The sequence below is a fragment of the Haplochromis burtoni genome, unplaced genomic scaffold (genome assembly GCF_018398535.1).
Source record: "Haplochromis burtoni strain Fernald_Lab_line unplaced genomic scaffold, NCSU_Asbu1 Contig_15, whole genome shotgun sequence".
Classification (NCBI taxonomy): Eukaryota; Metazoa; Chordata; class Actinopteri; order Cichliformes; family Cichlidae; genus Haplochromis; species Haplochromis burtoni.
The window spans coordinates 585218-602037 of NW_024582376.1; the positions used below are offsets into that span (position 1 = coordinate 585218).

A 16820-nucleotide genomic window follows, 5' to 3' on the forward strand; every position below is an offset into this window, starting at 1 on the left:
CTCTCTGTCCTGGTCGTTGTGTCCTTGGGCAAGACACTTTACCCTACTTGCCTACTGGTGTTGGCCAGAGGGGCCGATGGCGCGATATGGCAGCCTCGCCTCTGTCAGTCTGCCCCAGGGCAGCTGTGGCTACACCTGTAGCTGCCTCCACCAGTGTATGAATGTGAGAGTGAATGAATAGTGGTATTGTAAAGCGCTTTGGGTGCCTAGAAAAGCGCTATATAAATCCAATCCATTATTACTAGCTTCACCAACACTGAGCATATTTGTAAGGAAAAAAATCACAGTTTTTTGGAAGATAAAAAGCACTTCTATAATATACATGTCATCAAAAGACCCGAACACATGGGTGCTTTTAACTGACTCTGTCCCGTTCTTTTAGTGAGATGTACACAACGGGAAAAAGACATTTGAGAGGAACAAGAAAGAGAAAAGAGAGTGGGGAGTTATTGTAAGCGTTAATAATTGATGTGTCGGTGCGTGTTATGGTAACAGCAGATTAGCGTCATTTTCATGTCACATCAGTGACTGCTTGGACTGGCTGTGATTTATCTGCATGTCAATAGACAGAGTATCTGCACATGTGTGTATGTGAGAGAGAAGAAAAAGAGAAGGAAGGAAAGGAGATGAGGAGAGTGTATTTCAGTGTTTCATTCTTTCCGCTTCTCTGAGTCTTTTTGTATTCTGTTCCCCCCAAAGGGTTATTTTAGACAGTGTGCACTTCAGAGTTTGTAGTAGATTGCAGATTGTTTGGTTATGTGAATGCTATTACAGTGTGTGTGCGTGCATTTGTGCAAGTGTCTGTGTGTGTGAGAGTGTATGTGAGTGTAAGAACATGGTGACTGTTGTTTGCCGTACACGATGTTTCAATGTCTCTTTGCAGTGTTGACAAGAGAGAGCTTTAGTAAAATGCAGGTGCATTGAATAGTTGAATACTAGAAATATGTGCCAAGCACAAAAAACACTCTTGCTCACTCACACACACACACACATGCTCCAAGCAATAGGTCAGCGCCTAGTCATAGCATAGCATTATTATTGTTTTTTAGGGGGTTTTTTTTAGAAACTTTTAGGGTGCAAGCAAATCAATTGGTTTATGGAAAACAGCTAATGTAGTGTTAAAACTTTATTGCTACTGTTTGTTTTTTAAACACTTAAATTGTAAAGTTTTAATCAGGAACATAGCTAATAATCATTTTATTGACAAGATGATTTAAATGATTATTTGTTTACATTTTTATTCCTTTATTGTGGCTGGCAAACGGTGAAAAACTGTTTATAATACGTATATGCATATGTTTACTGTGTATTAAGTATCAATAACCAGCTTTGTATCTGTCTATGTGTGTGTGAGTGTGTGTGTCTCCTACCACAATGTGTGCAACAAAATCAATGCATTTTATGGCTGCACAAGTCCATCCAAAGGAGATTTATAAAACAGAGAAGACTGACCTGGCTTTCTGCCACACACACACTAACAAGACTGAGATATGGCGGAGAGTCGCGGCTGTACTTCTTCACCACAGTCACACCTTGGCATTAATCTTTGGTAATAAATACAGTCCATGGGGCCTGTTTGCAATTGTCCATCAATTCTTTTTTGTTATCTTGATTGTTAACACAGTTTAAAAACATAAGTTAAACACGGCTCACAGACTTGTCAACAAACATTTTGTTAGAGTTGTTGAAGTCTACAAGAAGACTCAGATGACGTTTTAACTTGTTTGGTGTATTTAATCATTATTTGATGAGCTATATTCACCTGGATGAAATCTGATCACAGTACCTTCCATTACAACTCAGAGCACTTTGTGTTTTTTACATAGAACAAATTCCTTTTACAAAGACTTTTTCTTCTTTAGGCCTTAGTCTCACATATCTAGAGACATGTCAGTGACCCTCTCCAACCTCTGGTCAGTAGGTAAGGTGTATTCCCTGATGCTTACTAGCATATCACTATGGCCGCCCTTAGTTTTCATGCAAGATGCTGCCTTGCCCAAAAACACTCGATCAAAGCAATCTGCTACAATAAAGACTGCTGCAAATCCAAGTAGGTGCACAGCAGCTGTCTTTGCAAACAATTTCACCTAGCAACTGACAGCAACTTCCAGGACTACTTGCCTGTGTGTCTGGGGCCTTATACACTGTCATCCAATTACAGATTGTTTGTCAATACCAGGCATAAATTGAGTGATTTATTTAAGGCAGTTAATTCTAAAACAGGATTTAATGCATTTGAACTAATCGTGAAAGAGGCATTACAAAATCTTTGTGTGTCTGTGACTAAGCTGTCAGAGTTCTGAATATGCATACACACGGCAGTGTCATCTTGTGCATCTGCATGGATATATGAAGTTCACACACGCGTGTTTTCATGTGAGTCAGACTGTTGTGCTGAGTGCTAAGCGACGTAAGCTATAATTTCCAAGCCTGCCCTTTTGTTCCAACCTAGGTATTAAGCCTTACAGGATAATATGCACTTGGTGAGTAGAACCCTGTATAACACACTGCTACACCCTGTCACAACATGCCTGGAGAGAGGAAGACAGACCAGAGGGGGGTGACGGGAGGGAAGAGTGGTGGGTAGAGTAAGAAATGGCTAAGAATGGAGGAAAGGAAAGTGATGCAGGGGACCTTAATGAAAAGGAGCTTGTCACTGCTGACTGTGAAGGAAACTTATGCCAGCCTTCTCACTATTTTTCTATACTCTGTTCTTATCTTGTGTTTTTTTTTCTCTCTTGTTCAAACTGCATAAGGATCCAAGGAAAAGAATTTATCCTGCATCATTTTTTTCTGTGTAACCGATTAATTTATTCTGTAAATTAATAAATATCATTAAATGTTACATTAAAGCTGTGGCTACAACTGTAGCTGCCTCCACCAGTGTGTGAATGTGAGAGTGAATGAATAGTGGAATTGTAAAGTGCTTTGAGGGTCTCGAAAAGCACTATATAAATGCAATCCATTATTATTATTATTATTATTATTATTATTATTATTATTATTATTATTATTAAACATCAAATTTCACCAAACCAAAATAATAATTAGAAATTAACATAGAAAAAATCATAAAGTCAGTAAAATGCATATTTTACACTAACTATAGATTGTTTTAGCAGTAATGATGAACAGTATTTTCTATTCTTATTAATATGCAGACATTTTCTATGTTTTAAAAACTATTTAGAAAAACAAAAAACCTTCAAAACCAGAAGTGACTTTAAACAGAAAAAACCTCAAGGACATATACAGGATGCTAACAGATGGCTTTTTTGAGAAGCCTAATTTACCTTTTAATCCCCTTAGATGTCCAGCTGTAGCATCTTCCATAAGTAGGGCTGCAGTGGTATACCAGATTAAAAGCGGACATGGTATAAAAACTGAGAGTTATCATTCACTATGCATCTTATTATTAATATGCTTTTTCAAGCCAACCTGCATGCACATATCTTCTTTCCTTTTCAACTGCCTTCCAGTCATGGTCATTGTAGCTGGTAGCATTAAAAAAGATTTTTTTTATATACATGGTGATCATGGCTGACATTTGGTCCTTCAATGCTGTGATTTAAATGCGTATCCAGTGTGTAAAATTAAGATAAAAACAGAAAATGTAAAAAAAAAACAAAAAAAAAACATGCTCTATTTTCCCCTTGACTGCACTGACCAAAGCTTTCTACCACTCTTCCTCTTCTTTCACTACTGATATTTCATTTCTAGCCACTCTCTGCTTCCCTGCTGTCTTTGGAGATGTGACACACCTAAAACAGGCAGCGACGGCGAGAGGCAGTGGAGTAGCGGAAGGGTCTGGACCTACAGGGAGGAAGACGGCAGATGGAGATTGATGGAGGGAGAGATAGGGAGATAAAGAGAAACATGCCGCTGGGAGTGACACAGGAGGGAGTGAGAGTGAGAAGGATGAGGGGCCTACAGGCCTGAAAGCCATACATGGGTAAAAACAATTCTTCTACATCTTTCTCCATCTCCCGTTCTCTCTCTCCCTCCTTGCAAGCCTCTCCTTGTGGGAGAGGAGATCAATTCTCGTCTAGTCTGCCTACGCCTCCAGGAGTTTGTTGATGTTGTTTTTGAGTGTGTGTTTGTATGTGCTTCTGTGTCTGTATTTTATTTATTTATTTTACTGTAGGAAGCTGGATGAGAATTTTGAGGTCTATCCTACACCCAAGGGAGGTGCAAAATCCTCTCACTTCCTCCTTGTTTTCCAACCTTTTCTTCCTTTTTTTTGCTCTTTTTTCCCTTTTTCTGCCTTCTGCATGGCATCTATTCTCCATCCCCAGTCTCTCTTCCACTCATTTCCCCTCTGCCCTCCACCTCTTTCTGTCTCTGCCTTTTTCCCTCTTAGTCTGTGCTCCTCTCTTTCAGGGGGGTCTGTAAGTAATGGAATCAGTTCAGCTGATCAGCCTGAGGCATCAAGTCAAGCCAAGTGCAGAAGCTGCTGCTAGATCTCTGTGTGAGCGTATGCGCACGTATGCCAAAAATTCCACAGGCAGACACATACATGCAAATAACGAGATGCTGAGACAGGGGGGGCAATGAAAAAAGGATTAAGGAGCCCTGGAGCATCACTTGTCTTCCCCAAAGTTCCCCTAGAGAGAGGACACTCCTCTTTTTTTTAAGATATAGTGAAAAGGGGAGAGGAGTTGGAGGCAGAAGATGAAGGGATGTAGGAAAGGTGATGCTAAATATATTCCAGTAGTATATGGCTGCCATTTTCAACAAATTATTGTCAAATAGAGGAGGAAGGAACGGTAGCATAAGAGCTCATAAAAAAGGAAAGCAGTGAAGAAAAAATTATAATGTTAATGTAGTGATGTTGTAGCCACAGGGGAGGCTCGGAGAAGGAGACGAACAGATCAGATATGAAAAAAAAGATTAAAAAGTACCTAAGAAAAGATATACATATTTTGAGATGTTGACTAGACCAAGGAGATGAGGAAAAGATAGAAACAGATAATATGGTTCAGGAAAAAGAAAAAAAAAGTGACTTGGAGAGATACAGAGCGAGAGAGGAAATGGCGTAAGTAAAGGGGTTTGTTCTTGGTGCTGCCATGCAAATGAAAGCGGCGCTGCAGCAATGCTAACTAACAGCAATTCACACTGTTGGACTCATCACTTATTAATGCTCCACAGCTCCCCCCTCCCTCTCATCTCTTTCTCTCTCCCTCTCTTTACCCATTCCCCTGTCCCCTGCTCTCGCCAGGATCTCTCTTTTTTGTTCACTCTCTCGCTCGCTGTTGCTAGGGCCCGTGCACTCACGTGATAACAGCTGGGTAGGGGGCGCTGCGGTAGCACACAGCGACGTGCAAGTGTGCGTTTCATGTGAGTTTTGTGTGCACGTGTGTCTATGTGTGTGTCTTTGTGTGTGTGTGTGCGTGCACGGTACCCTTCATTAGAGGTAAAAACGAAATCAGCCATTTAAATGATGGCAAACGAGATCAGAGGAGAGGAAGGGAACTGCTGAATGGATCTGTAATTGATTCACAAGTCTAGGCTATAGGCCACAGAGGAGTTCACCACATTTCTCTGTGCATCCTGTCACTTTATTTTTTAGGCTGCACTAGTTAACAAAAACACTCATAACATCGAGGTTTGCCTTTCAGATTTTGGGCTAAATGGATTGCAGATTTGGTACAATGCAGGCCAGTAGTTGCACAAATGGACTTCTCACAAATGCATGTGCTCACAGACACACACTAACACACACACACACACACACACACACAGTGAGAGACACTCACAATCTGTCTAACGAGCTACACTATTCTTACTCCCACTGTCTTACAATCCACATTTGCAAAGTGCACTCAACAAACTGTGAGTGTGTGTTTGTGGTGAGTATCCTCACTACAGCGTGTTGCAGCAATGAACAGACAGTGGAGTACACCTACACATTCCTTATTTATTCACCTCCTCCTGATTTACCTTCTCGTTTCTATCTTCCTTTTCTTTTCCACTCCCTCCATTCAATTCATCTCCATCTACCCTCCATCATTACAATGCTACTTTTAATGGTCAATCTCTCTTTCAGACACACATAAGCTGTCACATATGCTACAGTGACAATGAAAGATGTCTACTTTGTGTGTATGTGTTGTCACAGCCAGGGATTTAGGTGTGTGCTTTAAAAAAGCTATTTTTATACAGTCCTCCATTTTCAGAGGCTACAAATTAACTGGACAAACTAGCATAATTTTAAATATAAAGATTGCTTTTAACACTTGCATGAAAATCTTTTGCACTCAATGAACCCATGAGCATCACAAAATTCTGTGTTTCCTCACTTGTGATGCTCTGCTAGGCCTTTGAAGCAACTGCCTCCATTTGCTTTTGAGTCTTTTTCCAGTTTTTTCTATTTAATAACTGAAAAGCATCATCTGTTGGGCTGAGATCAGCTGTCTGACTTGTCCATAGAGGAATATCCTATTTTTTTTACCATGACAAATTCTTTGATTGCTTTTGTCTTATGGTTAGGATGATTATCCATTTTGCGCTGTTGAATCAGTTTTGTAGCATTTGGCTGAATCTGAGCAGAGTGTACTGCCTTGTACACTTTAAAAGTCATTCTGCTGCTTCTATCAGCAATCACATGATCAATAAACACTGGTGACCTGGTTCCACAGGCTGCCATAAACGCCATAACATTGCCTCCTCTATATCTGACAGATGATGTGTTGTGGTCGCACAACTTGTACAAGTTAATCTTGTCTTCTCCTCTTTTTTTCAAAACTGTAGAGCGTCCTTTAGATGTTTTCTGGTAAAGTCTAATCACGCCTTCCTGTTGCTGAGTGTAACCAGCGGTTTACACCTTCTTGTAAGTCCTCTGTGTTTGCATTCATAAATGCAGTCGACTTTGACAGTGATATGCCTGCTTCCTTGAGCATGTTCTTGACTTGGTGAGATGATGTGAAGGAGTTTTTCTTGAAAAGGAGATAATTCTGCGATCATCCACTTGTTGTTTCTCTGGTTTTCCAGTCTTATTGGTGTTCCAGAGTTGATTAGTACTAAAATGAATGTATACTGGTTTATTTTGCTTTTGCAACCTGATGATGGCATCATTCACTTGAACATGATTGGCATATAACTGGCCTACTTTGGGGCCTGGAAATGGGGGACTATAGATAAAAATGGCTCTAGGGTTAATTCAATATGAAGTGTAAAACTCTGCACATAATCATATATTGATTTAAATAATCTTTTTTGAATGCAAACCCCCTATTAGTGTACAGACACAAAAATATATAACCATATTTTAGTCAAAAAACGTATGGAGCTATCCAGGTTTGCAGACACATCATTAAAAAATTCTTATGTTCCAAAATGTAGATATTACTAAGCCAGTGCAGTGTTGTTACCGTGAATCCATTACCACTATTAAGAGACAGTGTGTTATTTAATTTGGTTTGATGCCCTTTAGTCCCAACTGCTTCACTTGGAGAAGATGTTCTTTATTCATCTAAACAAGCAGAAGTGTAGAAGTAAATATTCTCGAGTATAGTAAAACAGGAGTGCAAAAGCATGCAAAGGCTAAAACTGCACCTGTGTGAAAGGCCTCCTCGGCTTCCCATTAAGCCCATGATTTTATGAGCGCATGTATCTGTTTCTTGCAAACTATGAACTATATATTTGTGTTACGATGGAGTAAAGCCAAAGCACGTCTGTCTAAAATATGTTTAAATGGGTTATGATTAAGGCTAACATAGGGTTTTCTCACATTGTGCACCCTTCAGTGTGTAGAGACTTTTTAACAAGCTAGAAAGCCAATTTATTTATACACAAGTCAGTGCAAATGGTATCTTCAAGAAGAAATATCGAGTCACTATATCAGATCAGAACCATGCATACTTACATTTTGCAATGCTCTCAAATAGTAGCTGAAGTAGCACCATGGACAGCTCTGTTGCTAGAGCCCAAAATTGTCACAATCAAACAGTGTGCTTTCCTTTGATAATCCTACCTATAGTGAATACTGTCTCTGAGCAATAAAATAATAGTGTACAACACTGTCCATTGATATTGCCCAGTTCATCTCCAAACACTCATCTCATGACCACATGATTCTTTAACCACCCATCCACATTAGAAGTACCATTTAAGAATCAACACTTCATCCCTACACATGCGTATCTATTTAAATATTACAAGTTCTAATAGGTTTGTTGAAATGTCAGGTATTTTTAACTCCTAAATAATATGGGTTTGGGGAGAAAAAGGCTGAAAATCAATGGTTTCTTTAACCTGCTATCCTACTGGAGGCGTGCTAATCCTTAATTTATCAATCCATCTCAGCTGATGAACACTATAATAAAGAAAGAAAACATGCCCTAAACTACAATAAAAACCAACGTGTATTTGCATAACAAAAGTATTAAATTACACCAAGATGCCTGTCTGACAAAATTATATAAATTTAGGTAAAGCGTTTTAACAGGCAAAGACAGCTATGAGAATGAAAAAGAATGAAAGGAGTCAGCCCTGATCCCTCCCTCTTCCTCCCCCTTCTCCTCCTGCTCTCCCACTCTTTCCCCTGGCTAATTTATTTGATAATTACCAAGGGCCCATTATGGTTGATTTCAAGGAGGCACTGGGAAGGTCTACTAAAAGCTATTTCATTTGAGCTGCTCATACTGTATCTAAGCTTCTTCCTTGTACACACGTACACACACACACACACACACACACATGTACACACACACACACACACACACACACAAGCACACATACGCACACACACAGAACCCTTATTGACATGACATATTTTTCCTAGCCCCTTACGCCTAACAATAACCATAACTTAACCCAACCCAATTGAAATTTATACTCTAAAACCAAGAACCCTCAGCCAGCTCTTAGAAGCTGGGTTAGAAAGTAAATCAATCCATTTTCCTCCAGTTATCCAATTCAAAGTCACAGGGGGCTGGAGTCTGTCCTAGCTGTCACAGGGCAAGAGGCGGAGTACACCCTGGACAGGCTGCCAGTCGATCACAGGACAAACACAGAGAGACAGACAAGCACTCAGAATAGGAAACCAGAATACCCAGACAGAACCCATGCAAGCACAGAGATAGCATGCTGAACTCCATACAGAAAAGCTCCAGCTAGCCAGTGGATTTAAACCCAGGACCTCCTTGCTGGCTATGAGGCAACCACTGTTCCACCGTGCTGCCTGGGTGAAAGTAAAGGCCGCTAAAATTGTCCATATTTTCTACTAATGTCCTCACTCCTGCTACCTAAATCTCAAGTAGAGCTAGACATACAAGAAAGCACAACCATGAACACAAAATAAAGCATTATTTTGTCCATTCAGACCCAACATGTAACTACCACCCTGACCCCACTTTCACTCACATTTAAAAGCATTATGTGTCGCTCCAACAGCCATCCTTCAGTATCAGTATCTTTTTAGATTAGTTAGTTATCTCTCACACAAACATATTTACATAATAACACATAATGGCACATAGTCTTGTTTTAATATTACCTTTATTTAAGAAATTTATGACCGTTGTTTTCCAATATTAGGGCACACATGTAATAAACAGCTCTGGCTTATGTTTTGTGCTAAAAATACTTACTTCTTGTTTTTACACTGAGCTGAGGGCTTTTATACAAGGCAAACATGTTCCCTTTTGTGTCTTGTAGGGAAGTATTTGGGAAGTATTAAAATGTTACTTTTTTCACCCTGACATGTTTGTAGATGCATGTGGTATGTGCACATGTGCATGTATGCAGGATGGTTTTCTGGTGAGCAGAGGGGAAGGATAAAAAAGACTGAATTCTAATAAAATGCTTGCATCCTCCTAAATCCCCTCCTGCCCTCTTCCCCTACCTGCCATATTAACACACCCATTACAAGGGCAGATAAATGAAAATGAACAGCGCTGTGGTGTGATTCCCTTAGTGTCAAATCAATACTGCTCCCCTCCCCTCTGTTCTACTCCCGCCTTCCAACCCGCCCTTTTTCCTTTCATCTTTTTTCTCTGCTGCTATCATTCTCCTATTCTCCTCTCTTCTGTTGGGGCTTAAGAATTGGCATGTGTTTGACAAAGGGAAATCTACACGTACCAACAATAGGCTCTCTCCCTATCTGAGCCCCCCCACCCCTTTCTCCCTTTTGCTCTCTCTAGTATGAAATGAATGATGGTTGCTCCTATTTCCTTTCTATTCACATTCAAAGCAGTCTGTAATAGTTAAGTGCTATGAGAACAAGCCAGACATAGAAAGACCTACAAGGACGACATATTACTGCCACTTTTTTTTTGAGTCAATCATTGACAAAAACTGAAAAAAAAGACTGGGGAGAGGTTGTGTCAAAATAGCAGAAGAAGGTTATTAAAGAAGAATTGTGTGAATTTTTATAGAGTTTGCCTCTTTGACTCTGCATGAGTGTAGGACACACATAGTTACTAGAAGCAGAATAATTGAAGAGGAAGCACAGATACACATTTACTCTATTCTTATCTCTCTACAAGTGTTCTGGTTTTTCAGCCCAAAGCCTTGACCTTCGCATCCTCCTCTCTTCCTTTGTTCAGTCTGTTTTCCAGGTTCAATGTGATGCAGTGATCTGAGGATAGGTATTCAGAGGACTAATGCACTCATTAAAAAGGCATGCTTCACCGTCAAATGCCAGCTGCTGCCCTCCCCAACACCACCACCAAGTCTCCTGTTTTCTTTGTCTTTCCCTCTCACAGTATCTGTTTCCTTGGTTTCTCCATACTTCTCTCTTCCTGCTGCTGTCTCTCTGTTTCACTCTCTTTCTATATTTGTTGTTAGAAGGTGACACCCCATACACCCACACACCCCTCACCCTCTCTGAACAACTCATGCTTGGGACTAAAGAAATAGAAAAAGAGAAAGGAAGATGGAAAAACAAATAAAGGAAATGAAAATATGCATTCATCCAAACCGAAAGAAACAGAGAAGGAGAATCTGTTTTATCATCAGCCCACCCCCACATCTTTATCTCAGACTACCCTCTGCAATGGTTAAAGGCCTCTAACACAGTTAAGAAACCTTAATTGGAATGGCCATAAATATTCAAGCAGCAAGATGGGAGTAGTTACGTATGTCTGGATGAAGAGAAACAATAAAGGAATGCAATGCAAAAGTCAGACTAAGACAAAACCATCGTCATATTCTCAGATTGTCTTTTCCTCTTAAAATGATGGTTCTGTATGTCAGAGCACACATGCAAACACGGCACACACAACCACAAAAAAGACTTCATCTGCATTTATCTTAGATTAAATTCGGTCACTGACACTCATGCAAACACATACGCTAGACTTGTCAACATGTGGTGCTTTGTGTTGCTTTTGTCTTTAATTATTTAGTCTCATAGATAATAGATTGAGACAAGCTCACCAGTCATGAGAATGATAACAGGGCATATCTAATGCATTATAAACACACATACAGCAGCGCAAAGTAAACTCTACTACAGCGTGACCTTATTTCTGCCGTGGAAAACACAAAAACGACAGTGCATGAAGGGTCTAATTTCACACGCCGGTCGCTTTTGTTTGATTGTCATACATTATGAAAGGGAAGACAAGGCAAACAGGGAAAAGACTGATCATGGATCCTCTGAAAGCACCACTTGGACTTTTTGTTTAGATATTGAACTGGATTCCATTGTGTGCTCGTGTAAATTCAACAACAATGTACTGTATATTCATATGTGTATCCGGACACATACGGTACTGCCTGCAGTGTTCCCTCTGTATACATGAGAAGGGGAGAACAGCGAGTGTGCTGACACACATGTGATAAACTCTCTCACACAAATCAATAAAGCCTTGCCCTTTGTAAAGCCATGTTGTCCTCAGTGGGAGTACTACAGTGCCACAGCGTGTAAGCAAGTGCGCAGTGACACATACTGAATCTCAGGGAGCAGGGGGGTCACCGGGGAGCAAGGCCTGTGTGCGGATGAGTGCACCTTGCATGAGGAACGGGGGAGGGAGGGGAAGGAGGGAAGGAGGCAGGGAGAGAGATGGCCTGCCCTTCTCCTAGGCATGCCTTTCCATGGCCTCCAACCCCCATCGTTTGCCCGTACCACCGTGATGATGCTCCCTCACCACTGTTGCTGGGCATCTTGGTGACAGAGACCCAAAAGAGGATGTGGAGGAGGAGCCAGAGCAGGAGAATGACATAAAGGATGATAGGAGGCAAAAGAGATGCAGAGACAGATGTTGCAGATTGGAGTGGAGTAGTGGTGACATGCTAAAAGCGGGTCCCCCAGACGTCGCGAGGAGGCCTGAGGGTCCAGGAGTGCCTGAGGTACGTTCTCGGAGGAAGCGGCACTAGGGGAAGGTGTGGGGTGAGGGCACAGCCACAGCAGAGCAGCAGCGGTTCTTCCTGCCTCCCTCCCTTCATGACTGTCTCTCTGTCTCTTCTGCCTCAATGCCCCCCTACACTCTGTCCCACTTAAGCCCAGTGTCACTGTCTCAGCAAGGGGGAGGGGACATTAAGAGAGAGAGAGAAAGAAACAAACAAAAAAGTAAAGACAAACTGGGGAAAAGAGAAGAGAAATAGATGAAAGAAAGATCACATTAAGGATGAAGATGAGGAGGATGCTCAAAGGGAGTATTGAGAGTCCAGTTAAGATTCCATCACTTGCCGCTTTCATGTATGAAGATGTTCTCTTTCCTTCTCTCCCTCTATCTCTTCCTTGGGAATGCTTTTGTCTCTTTGCCACACAAACATTCCTCACTCAGTATATGTAGAGCTACACACGCAAGCAAGTAAAAACATGTATGTGCAGACACACATCTGCACACAGCCTGCACGCACACTGAAGTCAGCTAGCCAGCTGATCCAGCATTTCCTGGTATGATTTTTAGATATGAGCATACTTAACAGGAAAACAGTCCAAAGTCGCTGTGAGAAGATGGTTTCTCTGAGGCTTTGCTATGGTTAAATCACATCTGCAAGTACAGAAAGTGGCAAACAGCTATAGAACGGTCTTTACAGAACAACACAGAGGTAAAATAAAGACAATTAAGGTGTAGGATGGGGAACAAATATGGATCTTATTAAAAGAGGACACCCCAAAAATTATACTTACACTCCTATAACAGAGTCATGATGATCTATATAAAAAAGCTCCAAATCCAGGTGCCTGTGCAATTTAAGCAGTAGCAGCTTAATTATAGATTCAGTTCAATTCATTTAAATTGATAATATGAAAAAACAATAACAACAGTTATCTTTGGCCACTACAAGATCCAAACTTTACAATTGTATAGACAAAAGCAACTATTTTCCCTCTGTGCACCAGCCGTTTAGAGTGGGAAGGAAATCTTTCCTTCGAACAGGAAGAAACCTCTAATCAGAGTTAGGGTTGAGTGTTTTCCTAAGGGATAAACAGAAACCATTTCAGAAACTAGCAATAAATTTAAGGTCTACTAGGTTCACACCCCCAAATTTTCCATATTCAAATTTGTACCCTTCAGCACCAACTGACACTGACTCATATGACAGCTCCCTTTAGAGGTACAAGTCTTTGCAAAACACATTTTGATAAATGCAGAAGCTTTCACAAATATCTGTAAACTGACTTTAATGTGCAAAACAAGGGATTAATGTCACAGGTTTCACAGTGGTGCAGTGGTGAGCAGTATTACTGTTCGTCTAACTGATTATTCTAAATTAGCCGTAGCTGTGGATGTGAGCGTGAATGGATTCTGTGTTCCCCCACTAATCAGGGCTCGACAAGCAAATGTGGCCTTTCTAAATCTAAAGCAGGAGAAAGATTAGACAGATAGAGCATATTCAGTCACTCTGAATATGCTCTATTAAGACTCAGAAATCAAATCCACCCTGGAGGCCTCTGCAGTCTCAAACAGAACCTAGAAGTGCTAAGGACTTCGAGTTTGGGGATTATTGAATGTAACAGATTTGGCACAATCAATGTGCTGCTGCTCTCATGTCTACACAAGACCAAGAATGTATCTGCTAACCTTGCCATTTACAAACATTTTCCTTAGCTTCTGATTTGCTCAAATGTCAGGGGGATCAATAGGCTTTCTTTACACTGTGAGGTGTAAACTGGGGTAGTCTATTATAGCACTTTACCCTTAAATTCTATCTTAAAAGAATAAAAAAGAATAAAAAGAATGAACAACTCTAAGAACATATTATTGGTCTTGAGCAGCATGTTTATGAAGCCTGATTAGTACTGGATGTTATTCTGAAAAACAAACAGATACTTTAGTTTCAAAGAAAAATCAAGGAAAGGGCAACATTTATCCTGACTCAAATAATGAGATTATGACGAGCTGAAATTAAGTGATACTGGAAGATAACTGACTGCTGATTGTTTTAATTGGGAATTTAACTTATTGTTCTTCATGGCAATTAGGTGTTTGCTCCATATTTGGTAAAAAAGAGAAGCACAAGGGACAAAGACCCATCAACCGTAACGAATTCTGATTAATTTTTGTATATATGCACAGAATTAAGGAACATGTTTAAATTTGGCATAAACTTCACTGTTCACAAGGCCTGGTTACATTTGATTCTATTATCAAACTGAAAGGTACAGCTTGAGGTGGAGTTTGTATTGCATGACTGAATACTTCAACACAGTGTAGTCACGCAAAAGTCCACATGGCTAAAAGAGGCCGTGATCACGTTTGAACATTTTCAACCAAAGACAAGTTCACACACTGAACACCAAACATTTTAAATGTGAATTTAAAACAATGAAACAACTGTAAACCTGTAACCTGTTACTGTAAAAATCTATTTCTATTTTTATAATTTATTCCTCCATGTTTTAACTTCATATGTTTCTCCACTCTGTCCATTATCTTTCCATCCTCTGTGTCTCAGTCTGGCTGATATAGCCTGTCTTGCAGCTCAAACAAATACTGTTAAATCCCATCATCTCTGAAACCAGACCCTCTAATCTCACTTGAGACCAATTTAACAGGTGCTATCACATCATGGCATTGTTTTTTTTTCCTCAGTCCAGCTCAGGATATAACAACGCAAACACACTCAAAATATAATGCTGACATGGGTTTAGATTACAGCTGCTTGTGTTTGAAATGGTTGCAGTAATGGTTGGGAAATTCTCCTGTAAATGACGGGCCAAGCACATCAGCAGATGAACTTTGATTAAACGTACATATTGACCCAGTCTTACAGAGCAGAGCAAGATTGTGAGAAACACCCCAGAAATCTCCAGATCCCTGTCCGTACACCAACATGTGTGTTTTACAACAGAACCCCTCTCTTCCCCTCAGTCCAGCATCCAATCCCTGCGCAGCCATGTAGCACTCTCCCTAAAGAGTGGGAGGCCTCATGAAGGGCTGGCACTGAGATATGGCAGTTTGGCAAGAGGTGGCATTTGCCAAGGTCATTCAGCATGTGTGTGTGTACCACCATCTCTACTGCACGACCATATTTAAACATATTATACTGGAGTATAAGAACAGCACAGATGGGCAATTTTTGTAGTCGAGCTTATAATGCAGTATGCAGAGCAGAGGCCATCTTATGAGGCTGAGTGCAATATAAGGAAAGGCAAGGCTTGCTGCTGTTGTTTGTTTTTTAATGGGCCAGCAACTGAAGCTGAACCTCAAATCATCATAATGAGAGAGAATGAGGTCCACATATGCAAGGGGGAGGAAAGGAAGGTAGTTAAGGAAATCAAGTCAAAAGAGAGAGAGAGAGAAAGAAGGGAGACCAGAAGAAACACAGAGGGTGGAGAGGAAAGGAGAAATAAGGGGAGAGGAAAGAGGGTGAGAAATGAGAGCGAGAGAGAGATTCCTCTGCATCTCTGATTTGCTTGGGTGATATTCATCAGAGCGACAGAGCATAGGGAGGAATAGATGGAGTGAGGCAGCAACAAGGGTGAAGGGAAAAGAGAGAAAGAACACAGAAGTATTTTTTGTCTCTATAAGCCATTTGTTTTTATTAAGCCTCCCTGCCTGTCCTTGTAGCTGTTTCATGCACTCTTCACTGGTTTGTATTTGTTTATGTTCAGTTACAGGAGCATGAATATAGTGGTATTACAAGCTTAAGGTAAAGTGTTGCAGTCAAAACGTCTAGATTTCTGTATTTGCTGTACAAAGTAAAGAAAAAGGAGAGGACAGGATGCTAAAAGAGACCGCAATTGGAATTTAGCCTGCCTAAATACTATTACTTTTAAGATGGATTTTATTGCTCATGGAGGAAGTCACATATTTCTCCACAAAAATGACACATTTCAGTAATGAGGCCTAAAATCTACAGCACATGCCTCCTTGGGCCACTCAGTCACCAAGTATTAAGACATATGATCACATTTTTTTTTCTGGGGGCATTTAGAAAAAGGATAATGCCACAATGTTTAACGTAAAATGTGACTTTTGTTGTTTTAAACAGAACACTCTCACTGCCGTCGAAACAGACTGGTCATTTGGAATAACAAGAGCTTCTGAGTAATATGCAAGATGAATGCGATCATAATAAATGTTGCCCAAAAAGCTTCACGCTGTGAGAAAAAGCAAGACTGAAGAATATTAAGAGCCTGGGCGCAGCACAGTGAAGAGAGGAGAAGAAGCTGGGAGAGAATGAGAGGGATGCGGGGAGGGAAGGAGGGGGGATGGAGGCAGAAGAGAGGGAATGTGACAGAGTGGTGACAGAGAGAGAGAGTGGAGCGCTGTGTGTGTCAGGACTGTGTGTGTCTCTGTGCTTGTGTCCCTAGGCGCAGGCAAACATTAGCTGCATTAAGTGAGCTGACAGGTCCCTCCCCATTACCACTACTGGTGGCCGAGCGAAGGAGAGAGAGATAGAGCAAGAGAGAGAGAGAGAGA

At 40.8% G+C, this 16820-nt stretch overlaps 1 protein-coding gene across 3 annotated transcripts in view; it reads right to left on the bottom strand.

The window, feature by feature from the left end:
• LOC102293530 (Down syndrome cell adhesion molecule-like protein 1 homolog) overlaps positions 1–16820 on the bottom strand; it is a 97626-nt gene that overhangs the window by 38389 nt on the left and 42417 nt on the right. The gene's annotated exons all lie outside the window — the stretch shown is intronic.